Source organism: Numida meleagris, chromosome 2 (assembly GCF_002078875.1).
Source record: "Numida meleagris isolate 19003 breed g44 Domestic line chromosome 2, NumMel1.0, whole genome shotgun sequence".
Lineage (NCBI taxonomy): Eukaryota > Metazoa > Chordata > Aves > Galliformes > Numididae > Numida > Numida meleagris.
Window position 1 is genome coordinate 1,532,961 of NC_034410.1, and position 15,476 is coordinate 1,548,436.

Genomic DNA, 15,476 nt, shown 5'->3' on the forward strand with positions numbered 1-15,476 from the left:
CACTCTTATGACCCTTTCAGAAATCAACGGATAGGGATGAGTGCCATTTAGAGGGTGGTACATCCTGGCTAAAGTAGATTCCTCAGACACCTGGGAACTAATTGCTCCCGGAAGGGAACAGCCCTTTGGCGGGGAGAGGCTCCAGATGTCCACGTGTGCCCCACTTTCAGAGGTCAAAGTTAGCTGAGTTGGGTCCTCTTGCAATGTGATTCAGGAGTCCTACAGAAAACCCCTTGATCTGCAGTCATGCCTGCAAGACTGGATGGTCTGAGACCTGCCAGCTCTGTGCCACCGTGAGTTGTGCACACACCTCTGCTTATAAGAAAGTGAAGAAATAAATACCCCATGCATATAGCACATCGTGCTAGGTACAATGTGCATATGTGCACACAAATAAAAATGGTATGTATATGTAGCATGTGCATATCTACCTAAATTGTGTGTGTATAGCTGTTTCTCTACAAGTAGCATGAAATGCACTCCTTTTTTCAGTAAGGGTGGTGAAGCTCCGGCATGGGTTGCCCAGAGAGCTGGTGGTGCCCCATCCCTGCAGACACCCAAGGTCAGGCTGGATGGGGCTGTGAGCACCTGATGGAGCTGTGGGTGCCCCTGTGCATCACAGGGGAGTTGGGCCAGATGGCCTTTAAGGGTCCCTTCCACCACGAATGATTCAGTGATTCGAATTCTATGGTTCTTATAAAAAGACACAGACCGACTTTTTACATGGTCTGATGGTGATAGGAGAAGGGGGAGCGGTTTTATGCTGTGTGAATCCCAGAAGGCTGTGTTCCTCACAGCAGTGGGTGGTAGAAACCGCAGCGTGTAAGCGATGCATTCTGCTTTATTTGGTTCGAGGCTGATTTACAGGCACTTGTGCAGCTTAATTGGCTTCACCAAACCCGCTGCGGCTTTGCGCTGCCATGGCTGAGAGTGGGGCTTGGCTCCGATCTCCCGTTCCCTGACTTCTCCCTGGAATGATGTGTGCACTGCTCTGACATGTGAAGAGATTATGGTGTTGGCTTTGGAGCTGATTACTCTGCGTGATATCTGCGTGATAAATATCTATATAAATAGCTTTCCGGAGCAGATTTCATTAGGCATTCCTCAAGAAGCGTCGGGGCCTGCTGAGGAGCAGCCACCACCTCGTAGCCTCTTGGCCCCGCTGCCTCCTGGGCCCCACCTCAGCCCCCAGACTGGTTGTGCCTGGTGCGTGGGGTCGTGGGGTGAGGAATGGCCGTGGGGTAATGCTGCTCCTCAAGGCTCTGCCACCTTGCATGGTGTAATCTACATGTGTTGCAGATGTTCCTGTTATCCAAGAAGAAGCATCGTGGTCTCTTCTTGCTTTAGGTGCACATCATCATGGTCAGTCTGCCTTCCCTCTACTACGAGCTGCCCCATTCCTGGAGGTGTCCAGGGCCAGGTTGGATGGGGCACTGGGCAGCCTGATCTGGTGCCTGATTCAGTGTTTGACAACTCTGCCCTCAGCAGGGAAGTTGATCTTTGAGGTCCCTTCCAATCCAAGCCATTCTATAATTCTGTGATCTCCAGGTGGGGCCGAAGTGGATGGCATCTTCCTACACAGCTGATTCAACTCTTATTCAACACATGAAAGTGTCCATCCCTATACCAGGAACTCTATGTAACTCTACATAAGCCTAAAATTTAAGAAGTGGTGGCAGACAAAACGGGAAGGCAAGTGGCAGGCGACTCTTTCTCAACAGAGATGCATGACCAAATCTCGTTGTGTTAAGAAGACTTTGCTGGTTCCACTGGAAGTGGACAGGTACAAGAGTAAGTATACAGACATTCACGTTCAGCAAGGAGTAGGCAAGAAAATGAGAAGAATATGATGAAAATCTTCAATTGACAGAAAGGATGGGAGGAATCCAATGTGAAAATTGCAGTCTTTACAGAAATTATTAAGTCTCCAGTCAAGTCATGACAAATTCCCACTTACGGTGGCTGCATGGATGTCTAATTGGACTGGGAGTGACTCAGGTAATGATGCATCCATGGCCCTCAGAGGACAGGCTTCCTCCCTATCTTCTGCCTCAGTTTAGGAACAGAGTTTAAAAGGCCAGAGAGAAGGACTGTGGTTACTCTCCTGGGCCTCCTGTGTAAGACAAGCAGAGGAGAACACTGAATAAGCTCCAGCTTAAACTATACAATATGTTTAAATAAAACATTTGGCTTTCCTTTTAAAATCTAGATTATGTGAATCGTCACAGTCTCTGTTAAGTTATTCCATCAGACAGTGATCTTTAGTATTAAAGTGTATGCCGTGATTGGTGTTGGAGTATGGCTAGCGTTGATTTCTGGCATCCAAATCGTCTTGTACGATAGGCTGAAGAGCTCTCTATTATTGAACTTCCATTCCACAGACTGGTACTCATGAGCTCTGATCAATTTATCTATCATCGTCTTGTTCGCTGAGTTAGTGAACCAAGCTCCTTGCTTCCAGCCTTGCCTCCATTCTCAGAAATTTCCAACTCCTCTTCAACTGAACAACATCATTTTTGGGATTATGTCTCCCAGTACAGAAGCAGTGCCCTCTTTGTAGCTTGGGTTGAAGAGCATGCAGGGAGCAGTTTCACCTGCACCCACTGTCGGCGTATCTTGGACAGCAGGAGGACTTGGTTGGTCTGTGTCCTTTTGCTCCCTTAGAGGAGAGAAGTGGGTTATTTGTTGCCTCTTCCACACAGCTCTGATGGCTTGCTTTGGATCCTGCTCAGCAAGAGCATCCAAGACCTCATCAAATATCACTACACCTTTAGCAACAAAACCCAACTGCAAGCCAGCCAGGTTGCCTGCTGTAATGCCTATGTCTTTTCCAACATTGCTGTTTCCCAGTAGAGGGAATGTGGTCAAATTCTTCACTGCTGCACATCTGCCTCTACATTTGGCCCTGGCTGCTTGCTATCCACTTGCACCTAGCTTACCCAGCAAGACTTTTTGCTCCATATCATTGACCTCAGCCTCTTTATTATGTGCTGATCCTGTAGACATTATGCTGTCACGAGCAATTTTTGATTTTTATTTTGATTTTATTTTTTATCCAGGACTCAGAGAAAATGTTAACATGTGCACCGAGGTACCGTTCCCTGTGGGACCTGACTAGGAACACACCCATCTGGCAATGATCCCTTGTTTAGCGTTACGCTTCGAGACCTACGTTAGCCAGCTTTTAATCTCTTTAATGTGTGCCATATTTGGTACTCGAGCTCCTTAATCAAAATATCATACAGTACCCAGGCAGTTGCCTTGAGGAAAAGCTAAGTAAAATTACATCAGCACTCTTCCCCTTATTAACCACGCTTGTGCTGTTATCAGAAAATACATCAAATTAATTTGACAAGATCTATTTTTCATAAACCCCAGTTGATTGGCAGCAATTATATTGCCTTGCTTTGATTCCGTAATAAACAAATCTCATATTAGCTATTCCATTATTTTTTCTGGGATTAATGGCAGGCTGACAGTCTAGAACCCGTGGTGTCCTGTATCTACTCCTAAAACTCTGGCAGAACATTTGTTTTCTACTGGTCCTCTAGAACTTCCCCGGGGTTCAAAGAATTTTGAAGAGGCTCCAGTCTCTTCTTGGCCAACTCTTTAAAAACTCCTGGCTGTAAATGATCTGAATCTGCAGATTTATTAATGGCTAGCTGTGGGAGATGCTGATTACCATCTCCCTTGCTTATGGTTAGAGCTGTAAATGTGATCATCAGCAGTGTGGTAGAAGTAGCTGGTGCAGCTTTTACCCAAACTGCAGAACAGAAGTATTTATTGAACACATGTGGCTTTTCTCAGTTATTACCCATGGTTCTACCATTCCCCTAGAGGAACAAATTAATGCTCTCATCAGTTTTCTTTTGTACTGTGTACAAGAAAAACACCTTCTCTTCAGCTTTGCTGACTATAAATATTTCTTGAAGTCCTTAATTTCCCTTATTGATATCCTCCACTTTTCAGTTCTAGCTGTAACAAAAATGTCTTTCTCCATGCATTGCACTGGTTTCATTTTAGTACAACTTACTCGTTATTTATTCCTTATCTTAAATACCTGTTTTTATTTTCCTTTTTAGACTAACATAAAGAAAAACTAGTGTGGTCTCTTTCTTTGTTGATGAGGTTTGTAAGTTTTAAATCAGTAAGTAGAAACACTGCTGAATAGTTCACCTATTGACACATGGAAAGTCTCTCCTGTTGAATCTACTACTACTTGACCACTTGGATCTGTTCCTCCTGTGTTGTAAGAAGGCAAGGTCAGGGAGGAATTCCTCTCCCTGGGATGCCACACGATGTGCAAATTTACCAGCCTTCATCTTCAGAAACATTACAGGTCTGTCATTGCTGCACGGGATCCCCAGCCCACGTCATTCATGGTCATGGCTTCCATCTGCACGTATCCAGTCTCCCTCACAGAGCACAAAGGAGCATGTGCATGTGGTTCTCTGGTTGTATGTTGAAAACCATGGGTCACCGGTTCACCCCAGCTTCAGGTTATGTGTGGTTATGGAGGTTTTACTGACTCCTTCATTTTCATGTCTCACTGGCAAACAGTTGTCGTGGTGATAGACAGCTAGCTGATGTAGTTATTGCATATATATTTGAAGCTCCCCCTTCCATCTGGATGAAATATTTGCCAGGGACGTTGGCAAGCAAACCAGGTTTCTTATCACTGGACCTTGTTTTGTGATTTTGTAGTTGAAGCAGTCTGGTCAGGCCTCACAGCTGGCCTTGCTTTGAGCAGGAGGTTGGACTGGGGACCTGAAGTCTCTTCCAACTTGAATCATCCAATGAGCCTATATATATATATACATATATATTTTTTGTTAATCTCTTCACTTAAAGATAGCAAAGAAAACAATATTTGAAAAAAAAAAAAGAAGTTAAATTTTGGCTTAATTTCAAAATTCCCTCTTCTAATTAAAATATGTTTCCTAGCAAGACTTCAAAACCGGACTCAGGTATCTGAGTTGCCCAGGAGGTGGTGAAGTTGCCATCCACAGAGGTATTTAGGAAAAATACTGATCTGGTGCTTAGGGATATGGCTTAGTGGTGGACATGGTAGTAAGGTGGATGGTTGGACTTGATGATAGGAAGGGTCTTTCCAACCTTAACTCTTGTATGATTGTATGATCTACATATAGATGTTTATGCCATACAAACCTAGTGCTTGAGATTTCCAGATAAACTATGAAGATCCAGTCACTGGAGCAATCTGGACAACCAAATACGTGGAGGAATTGCATGGGATTTCCAAGATCTACTTGTACAGGGTCTCAGCTGAATTGCTTGCATGGTGGATACACGGTGCTTTGTGGGATGGCTGATACCTGCAGGGACATCAGTGCCCTTCACAGCCACAGCCTGAGGACATCTTCTCTGACATGAGACAACTGAACTGCACTGTGGACTGCAGTGGGGACCCAGACACATAGTGCACACAGAGACATCCTGCATGCTGGCGTCTGAGTCTGGAAATGACTCCTGCCTCTTGTTTAGAAGTTCTCTTGTATTTTAATTCATAAATATTTAAAAAAAAAAAAAAGCGCATTGATGAGCTTCTGGAACTTGCTACTAGAGGATATTTTTGAGGCATATATTATCATCACAGTGATAAAAGGTTAGAAAAATCCGTGGGCAACAGGTCCACCCATAGACAAGAGAAGCCAGTAGAGGTACATCCTCCAGCATTCCCATGTGATGGCTGTGGATGCTGGAGTGGTACGAGGGGATTGACTGCAGAAAGTAGCCTCCTTGGAGACCATCTGCTGTTGCTGTGGTCACTGAGAAGATACTGAGCTACACTAACTGCTGGTCTGACTCAGTAAAACAACACAATCTTATTTTCTTGTGACATTTCTAAATGTGAAAGTGCAGTTCTTCCTTTGAGACTATTTTGTCTGGCATACATTCTTTTCCCCCCTTGATTCCAATCTCCAAAAATTGCTTTACATGTTTCTCTGAAGACCCTGAGCCCAGCATGGATGCATCTCAGCACTCCCACACTCATTGTCTTGGCTGAGTCATGACTCCTGCCCAGGTCTCCTCTTCACTGGGAGTGACCAAAGCTGTGACTGCCTTGCATGGTTCCTTCCTCTCCCTCCTCCATGGGAATTACCAGCCCCACAGAGGGTTGCTTTACCAGGACTCTGATCTTGCTTCTGAGCCAACACATTTTACAAACTGGTTTTCTTAGTGTAAACTGACATTGGCAGAAGTTTATGTCAATATGTTGGGCCAATCCCCCAAGACTCCAGATAAGAGGCAAATACTACACTCTTCTGCTGCCCAAAGCCTTGAGAGAGAGGCCAGGCTTGATCTAATCTTTCTGTTTGCATTATAAGTATGCCTAGAGGCCTTGCTGTGCTAGGGCCCACGTGTCAACCTAACAAAAGACGGACTTGTTGGCCAAAATAGACAAGGAACCTGGAAAACATGAATAGAACAAAAAGCACAGATTGCATCTCATGCAGGATCAGTTGGTGGTGGCTGGAGTAACACGTATATCCCTTGGTGAACTGCTTTGAGATCAAGAACATTGCTACATGGCATATGTGCATCAAGAGGAGAGAGGTGGGGAAAATGAGATATTCAGGTGGCTTTGGGCCTGGTCAGTAGGGTGTCCTCATGGCATTTGAGAGTGCCTGGAGAGCTCCCTGTCACCCTGGTCCCCACCAGGTACTTTCCATCCAGTGAACCCCAATGCTTTCCGACTGGGCTCTTTTGGCTCAGCATCATGAACAATCAGCAGCAAGTTTGACCTTGAGACTCCTCATGAGGGCACTGGAAACACTGCAGGGAAAGCATGGCTTATTTAATTAGTTAAATAAGGCCCTGAGAGCTGGGTGTTGAAAGCTGTGTTATTTAATTGCACTCATTTCTCTCACTCATATCTCCTCACGGTGTGTGCCCCACCTGGTTTAGTCATCATGAGCTAACTGGCGAAGATGGACATTTCCCAGTCACCAAGACAAGCTGGTGGGAATGGGATAGGAAAGGGCAATGAACTCGTCAGAGCTGCGCCCATGTTTCAAGTCTAACCAAGCTGTGGTGACATGGGGTGTAACTTATTAGTTTTGAGTTGTTTTTTGTTTTAATAATTGCTCTCGCTGAGAAATCTAATTGGAAGTGACTGTTGTAATGGGCTGGAAGCCATGCTGGAAGGATGCTGTGGTGCACATGGCCTTTTCAGGAGAAGTTTGCAGGCTGGATGCAGAAGGTGTGATCCCTCCCAGCAGAGGGCACTTGCTGAATGCAGCAGGCCGAGTCCTTGGGCCAGAACTTTAATTATGAGCTGTGGTATATAGCGAACTCGTTGTCTAGAGTCTGTGGTTACTCAGTGTATCAGTTTCATAAACTCGCCTGCTTGCCCTCTGTGACTCAGTTAATAATAATTAAATGATTCTTTAACAATGCTGGGTGGATTTCCAGCTATTTTTCAATATACATTAATAATCCTTAATGCTGGTGAACTTCCAAAATTCCTGGGGTCTGGGTTACTGAAACATACCTACACTGATGGGTCTGATTCTCTGTTCCCTTGGGCAGTCATTTACTGGTATTTAAAATGCAAAGTAGGTGTAAGTGAGTAGAGAATGCTGATATTGGTAGTATTTTCTCTTAATGGTGCTTTCAGGTTTGTGAACCTGGTCCAATACCCCTTGGTGCTGCAGAAGCAGCAAGGTTGAGAAGGCTCTGGAGGGGACTAGGCATGGCTCTGCAAGGCAAGAGGCACTAGATGTTATCCAAAGCTCCTCCAAAAGCCTCAGCTTGCTGACTATGTGGAATTAGATGTCTCCTGAGAACAGGCTCCTGGGTAGAGCTGTGTCTGCTCACGAAGGAAAGTGTTCAGACACAGAATTTCCTACAGTAGCTGGGCAACATCTACCTTCTCTCATATCCATGCTCTGATAGACTGAAAATGTAGAACAAACCTAGCAAGGCATTTGTCTTGAATGGTCACTGCAAAGCCAACGACCCGTGGTTTCAGTGTTTTTGGCAATTGCGTACTCTGAGCCATAAGATTCAAGAATAAAGGATGAATCCTCAAAGTCCTAAAATCAGGAGGTAGCAACACAAATGATCCTCTGGTCTGATCCCTGGCATCATACAAGCCAGAGGACCCCACCCAGTGATTCCAGGGGCAAGATTTAAATGCCAAGTCTAAATATCATTTTTTAGAATATAAGAATGGCCTTGATTTATCTCATTAGCTAGTAAATTAATTCTACTCCAGGCTAAAAATGTATACTTTATTTCTAGCCCTGGCTGATCTAGTGAGTCATCTGTTCTGTTCTAGATATCTGCTTTATGATAGAGTGATTAAATCCCATGCCGCTGATGACTTTGCTGGTAAGATCCCCACTGACCCATCCATTTGTTGCCCATCTGTACCCATCCAAAAGCACCAAGGCTCAAGGGAAATAGCGCATCCAACGTTTTCACTCATATGGCAGATTAAGGTTCTGAGAGATCATAGAATCATAGAATCATTCAAGTTGGAAAAGACCACTGAGATCACCAAGTCCAACCATCTATCTATCACCTCCATGCCCTCAGTGCCACATCTACACATTTCTTGAACAACTCCAGCAACAGGGACTCCACCACTTCTCTGGGCAGCCTGTGCTACACTACTTCAGAAAAAAAACACCTCTATTTGGCAGTTAGAATCAGCTTGAGGCTGCCCCCTAACTTGTACCTATGCCATATTTGAAGCACTTGGTGACTTCGTTGCTACATTGATGAGCAGCAGTACGAAGTCCTGAAAGCACTCTGAAGTGATGTTCCTTGCCAAGAAAGCTGCAGACCTCAGAGGACAGGCTCCTTGTCATCTTCTTCAGTAGAGGGGGACTGATAGCCACTGCTAGAATTCTGAGAAAGCCTTTCAGTTTTGGTGCCAATACAATCAAGATGCTCTACAATTCAATGTTCATGATGCCCCCCACGAGACAATTATCCCTCCAAAATTTTTCGAGCCCTTAAAGTCAGTGGAAACTAAGAATGGGGTTCAGCTTGTCTGCTGCAGGGTGAGATAAATTGTGCATTCACTGACTGCAGTAACCAGATCTCCACGAAGGGTCAACCTGCTGACCGCTGGCTTTGGGCCTGCTGGGACACATCTGACTTCCCCGCTTCTTCAAGGAGGAGGTTGGCTCTGCCATGAAGAGATTTCTGTAGAGATAGTATGGATGTCATGTCTTGAGACGCAAGAACATCCCAAATCTCTTCCTAAAACAGCTGAAACGGACGTTGCAGCCACTGCAGTGGGACTCAGAGGCAGCACATGTGAGGAGCCTCATGGTCCTCCAGGATATTCCTCCTTCTCTTTCACATCTAACAAGTCAGTGAACTGACTGCTCTCTTCTGTATTACATTTCCAAAGCTCTCTGACTCAATGCCCAAATCTGGGCTTATAATCTTCTGTGTCCCAGGCTTCTTCAGTGCCAATAACCTGCCTGATTCCTAGGTGAAGCGCAATCAGAGGATCGCTTCTATTAATTCTCGTCTCTTGAAATCATTTTTGATAATGACTGACTTAAATTTTGTGGAATATAGGGTGTCTTTCCGTGGACTTTACTGGGCTTTGGATGAGGCCCTGAAGGGTGTCCACATCCACCTGAGAATCCAGTAGCATGGGGATCAGGCGTGGATGTATAAATGCATCTATTTTTAAAGAGAATATGTGGTTCTGCTTTCAATATGTTTGGTCACAGGCTGATACCGAGGCTGGAGGACAAGCTGTAGCTCCATTAGGAGATGAAGACGTGGACATACCTTGTTGCTTCCTTGCCGAATGGCAAGTATGGTTCTACCTCATGTTGCTGTGCTTTGAAGCTATGCCTTAATGCCCTGGGATCCAGCCAGGCAATGGGAGGTGATGAATCAGCACCTGAACTAAAATCCAAATAGCCACATGCCCAGCTGGCAAGAAATGGCAGCTTCCTACATAAGTCAGTGGAAACGGGCTGAATTATATCAGCTGAGGGATTGGCTGTAGGGGCTTTAGGTGAATTACTCTCTGTTTTCTCAAGACATTAACAGGCTGAAGCAGGTGAATAATCCTTGATAGATGGTGCCTGGCTGCAGAGAACTTCTTTCACCTTGATGTTAGGTTTTTAATACAGCCAAGCCTTGGCTTTGCAGGCTAACACACTAGAGGGGATCTAAAGGAATCATCCTCATTATCAGATTCATCCCATTATTGAAATAGCTCCAATGATTCTTCACAATTACAATGTCTAATTTGCCCTCTGAGCAAAAATGATATTAACTCCAGTGACGTGCTCAGCCCTTTTCCACCTGCAAATGTTTTGGGTAATCACTGCAGGTGCTTCTTTATAAAATGAAGCAACTGCTGTTAAATATTTCAATTATTTTTATTAGATTCCACTGTTTTGCAAACCTCATTGGCTGCTGGCCAGTCCTCAACCTATGCGCCTGTCTTCTAGTGGCTTATTATTGAAAAGGATTCGCCTTGCCCTTAGACTGGATGTGTTTGTACAAGTGAACTGTCTGTTGATAGAAACAGATGTGCAAACCCCAGATTTCGTGCACGTTTGGTCCATGTGAGTCCTGAAAAAAAGAGATGCTTCCCAGCTATTAAGATGATACAAGGGCTACTGTATATAGGCACGATGGTGTTGAGTGCAGAGAGCTTGGTCAGCTAGAGCAATGCTGAGTTTGATTGCTTCTACAGCAGGATTAAAGGCATACAGAATGACCACTTGGCACGGGTAGGAGATCCTGACAAAAAGGCAGGATGATGTGGAGAGGCTGAATTTGATGCAGTGAATGTCCTTGAGTTGTCCTGTTGGCTTGACTCTGACTTCATCGAAAGGTGGGATGAGATGGAAGCAATGCTTCAGGGTCCCCCACCAAGTCTATACCAAAACTACCACTGCTACCACCTCCAGTAATAACACTTTTGGAGGCTTACACACCACAGCCTGCGTTATGGAGGTTCCTACCCTCCTTTCCCCTTCTCTGTAGAGATACAAGATTTGCTAAGGAAACTACCTGGAATACCACTGACAGAGCAACATTTGCACATTTTTTTTCTTACAGTGGCCACAGTTCTCCCCCATATATATAGCACTCTCCCATTCCTTTTTCCAGAAGCAGAGCTGTTTCCCTCCACATCCGCATTCTTCGGAGACAACAGAGAACTCAAGAAGGTCATAAAACTACAGATCTTATTGCTTATTGCTTTTCCTCCATAGTAGCTGGAGATTGGGTGAGATGGGCCTGGGTCTGGTTATAGGGCCATTCTCATGTAAAACACAGCTCACAAGGCTGCAGAAAATTACGGTGTCTCCATTTGCCAAGGCAGATGAGTATCTCCCTTGCTGGAGTCTCTGGATGCAGGTCCTATTCCCTGTTGGTCCTATGACCCTCATCAAATGTCACTGGCAGGATGAGATATGGCATAAGGAAACCCCTCAGCCTCCCTTTAGCACTCCACTGCCCCAGGGCTGCCTTGCCAGACTGCTTCCAGCCCTGGTGTTGGGGCTGGTGCCCAGCCCATCTGGCCCATCTCAAGGGAGGTGAGACAGCCATCGCCTCCCCTTGTTCTGCCAACACTTTCCCCCTTCACCAAGCTGCTAATTGCAGTTCACAGGGAGATGCTAGCACCTTTCACCACCTTTACCTTCTTGCTGGGAAAATGCCGAACTTTATTGGCCCAGGAACAGACATTCAGACTTCAAAAGAAATCCTGTGTGTGTTTGTCTTTGGAGGAGGGATAGGACTGAGTTTGGGGCTCAGAAAGTGAGTGCAGATCATTGCTTGCAGATCCTGCACAGACTCACCAGATGTGCAGTGACTGACCTCACTGGGACTGTGAACCTGCTGCTGGATTTTGCTGAAAGTGTCCAACGAGCTTGAAAACGCCTGGGAGAAAAGGAAAGTTTGAGTTATGTGCCTTGAAATCATGGAAAGTGGCCCATGGGCCATCAACCCCTTTGGCTACATCTGTCCAGGCAGCCAGAGCCAAAGGTGCAGGTTTCATGAGCTCCCACATCAGACTTCTTGGCTCCCAGTGTCAGAGTTGGCAGGCTGAGGGGGGTACATGGTACTACTGGTTTTGGTTCACTAGTTTCCCAGATTGTTCAAAAAAAAAAAAACCCAACCCAAAAGTCAAAAACGTTTTGCTTTGAGATGAACAAATTGCTATATTTGATACCAGAATGATCCATTTTATGTTGCTCCTAAATGCTGCCTAAATTATTTAATTATATAGTACAGATGTGGTTGTGCTTTTTTTCTATTTTAATGGCAAGAAACACCAGATGAAAAAAATAAATCAAGACTATTCGAGAGGTTCCCTCCCTCCCTGATATCTTTTTGTTTAAATCAGCATAATTTCAAGCACAAAACCTTCTTGGATGAATCAAAACTGTCATGTCTCGCTGTCTTCCCTTCTCCCACTCCGTGGATGGTGGAGTAAAGGCACCAAGGGAGCAGAAGCTCTACTGCTCATCCTGTGGAAGTGCCAGCCCTACCCTCACACCCTCCTGGTGAAACAGGATGGATTATTGCCTCTGCTCCCCCTTTCAGCCCCTGTACCTTTATCCTGAGATCTGTTCCCCTGGGATGTTTCCTCCCCAGCACCCTGGATGTCACCTACAAAGTGGACGCATTTCTTTGGGTTGGGAAGAGGTTGCTGGGAAAGAGGATTAACTTGGGGTGAGCTCTGCGCTGCTACGTTGAAGTGAAGGTTGCGTTTGCAGTTGGGAGGTGGGAATAGAGAAGGACCCTGGTGAAAGTGGGCTGTATCTGAGGGCATGTGTTGGGTGTGCTTAGCACTGGGCACAAACCCAGAACCCAGCGGAGCCAAGGACAGCCTCCTGCCAGCTAAGGGACTCCTGTTGCTGCACTGCAGGCTTTTCCAAGCACAGCCCATGACTTTGATTTCCTACCAGAGCAATGCCAAAGGCATTTGGTCATCTAAATCCCAAAGAAAAAAAATCCAGCTTTGGCCTTGTCCTCTAAATCTGAGTAGAACTTCATGGTGAAGAAAGTGCAAGGTAATCATGTTTAACTTTTCCTCTGGCATTGCCCAAATTGCGTGCATGGTCTGGACCTATGTAAGGGACACTTCGGCCCAACCTGCTGCCCCCCCTCGAGGAGCCTGGAGCAAACACAGAACAGTTTTGGGATAGGTAGATAACTGCAGACAGGCTCATGTCTTGACATCAGCTTGGGAAAAGCCTCATACACGCAGCCCAGAGGAAACTGTCCACAACTGGCAGCTGTCCTCCCTCCACCCTCTCCATCCACAGATAAGGCCAGTGAATAACCCTTACTGACCTTGAGTTCATGGTTGGAACAGATGATCTTAGAGGTCTTTTCCAACCTTAATGATTCTGTGATTCTATGATTCTTATTACTCAAATGGGGAAAAGAGAGGCACAGAACCAGTCTTCCTCCTGTTTTCCCAGCTGTAGGACCAACCCTATGAACAACCACCACAAATCCTCTTTGGCTGCTCTACCCATCAGACCATGTCATGGGATGTCCACGTCTGTGTGAGGCACCATTGCTTTAGGAAATGGATAACCTTTTTATTCATAATACAACTAACACGTCTGGCTGGCCACCTCTCAAACAGAAATCACAGTGTTTCATCCTTATTGAATACTGGTCAGTGTTAATGGCTGGTAAGATTCATGCACTACAGTTTGCCTCTTCTGGATGGGCTAACCCAACAGCTGTCAGCAGGACCTGAAAATACGTTTTCCTTCCCCACAGGCACAGCTCCTATGCAATTCACAGTCCAGCCCTAATTTAAACCACAAGCTTTTTTTTCCTTCACCTTCATAAGGTAAAAATGCCTGTCCAAAATTTCAATTTAAATCTAATCAGTTGCTACATGCGCCCATCATTTTGCTTGGAAATGCACGGGACATGTCCATACAGCTCTATGGCTCTATATACTCCTCCCTACACCCTCTCCACCCCCGCTTCCCACCTCCCCCCCTCCCCAAACTATGACTCATCTTAAGTCAGAAGGTTAATTTAGGTTAATTATCTTCCTGGTTAGCAGTGCATACATGTCCCGAACGGCAATAAAGGTTTGACACCCCTCCTGCTGCTGCAAATCAATTTTCTTCCTTATTTACTGTAAATGGAAAGGAGCCAGGTTCTCTGGCATCAAAGTAAACATTTCTCTGCATGAAACTCAACTTGTGAACCTGGTAATTTCAGATTTGCTTAGAACATGCGCATTTGCCAAGAAAAAAAGAAAGGCAGCTGTTTGATGTCTCCAAAAACTAGAATTAGCCCTGTAGATCAAACATCAGTTTGCCTGCTGCTTTAATAATGGAAGGATCCAGTTGCATTTAGCACGAGGATATCATTACACCATGCACGGTGCTTACATATAAGCTAACCCCTAATTCTCCTACTTAGCAGCTAATGCATATTATTATTATTTACTCTCTGAGTTACAACCCCAGTCATAATCGAGTCCCGTGGTGTTAGGTGCTCCACATACGTGCACAAAAGGAGAGTCTCTGCCCCAGAGAGCTCCCAATCTAAACAGACAGAGAAGACAACAAAGGACGTGTTGCTGCCCTTGGAGGGGGGGAGAGCATGAAGGAGCATGCAAATACCCCAGAGCAAGTTTACAGCAGAGGCAAGAAATAGACGCTTGTGGTTAGAGTCCTAACCGAGTCAGCTGCCTATCCTGAAGGTGGATACCTCTAAATGGTGGGAGTGGGTTCCCCTGACTGTAGCTGCATGAAATTTAGGCTTTTAATCTAAGCTGGTCATTCAGGCTGTCTCCACAGCCAGTGGAGATGGGCCAGCACCTTCGGGGAACGGTTCAGTGCACCCTCTGCACGTGGGACTCTTTTCCCACTGATCGCTATGGGAACAGAGTCAGTTGTTTGAGATGACCTCAGAATCCTTTGAGATGTGTCAGGTAGCTATGACAGCCAGAGAATGTTGGTAGCCATGGCACCGGGCCTGTCAGAGACCTCACAATGGTGGACCTGGTGGAGGCCAGGTGGGATCCAAAGACCTGATGGGAGATCCAAAGGGCATCCCAAGTCTGCTGTCTCCTGGAACAAGATAAGACTAAATATCTTATAAAGGAGATTAAGTCCAAACTTAGATCCCAACTTTAAAAGCAGAATTGTAGGATATAGGGTATTTTCCCTCAATGAAAGGTGTTCCTTTCCATGTGATGTAGTAAGAAGGTGATAAAATAAGGTATGAGAAGACTGGTGGTCTTACTGATCAAGATGAATGTTGCTCTCTAGAGGTACAAGGTCAGGGCCAAGACGTTCTGTGTTACCTCAGCATTATATTTTCTTCTATATAGTGGGAACAGCTTTCCCTGATTTCACCCTGATGCCAATGAAAGTCTCTGCTCAGGGCTAACACAGTGCTCTAAAAGCTTTGGGAGAAAAGCCTAAAGAAGTGCACAATCTTCCTACAAAGTACAAGAGCAACTAAATATCGCT

The 15,476-nt window shown here is 45.4% G+C and overlaps 1 long non-coding RNA gene across 1 annotated transcript; it reads right to left on the minus strand.

The window, feature by feature from the left end:
- On the minus strand, positions 1,695-14,876 carry LOC110394598. The gene is made up of 3 exons (XR_002435732.1): positions 14,710-14,876; positions 11,817-11,898; positions 1,695-2,113 (listed from the first exon to the last, which is right to left on the minus strand). It is a non-coding gene; the product is annotated as an uncharacterized LOC110394598 (long non-coding RNA).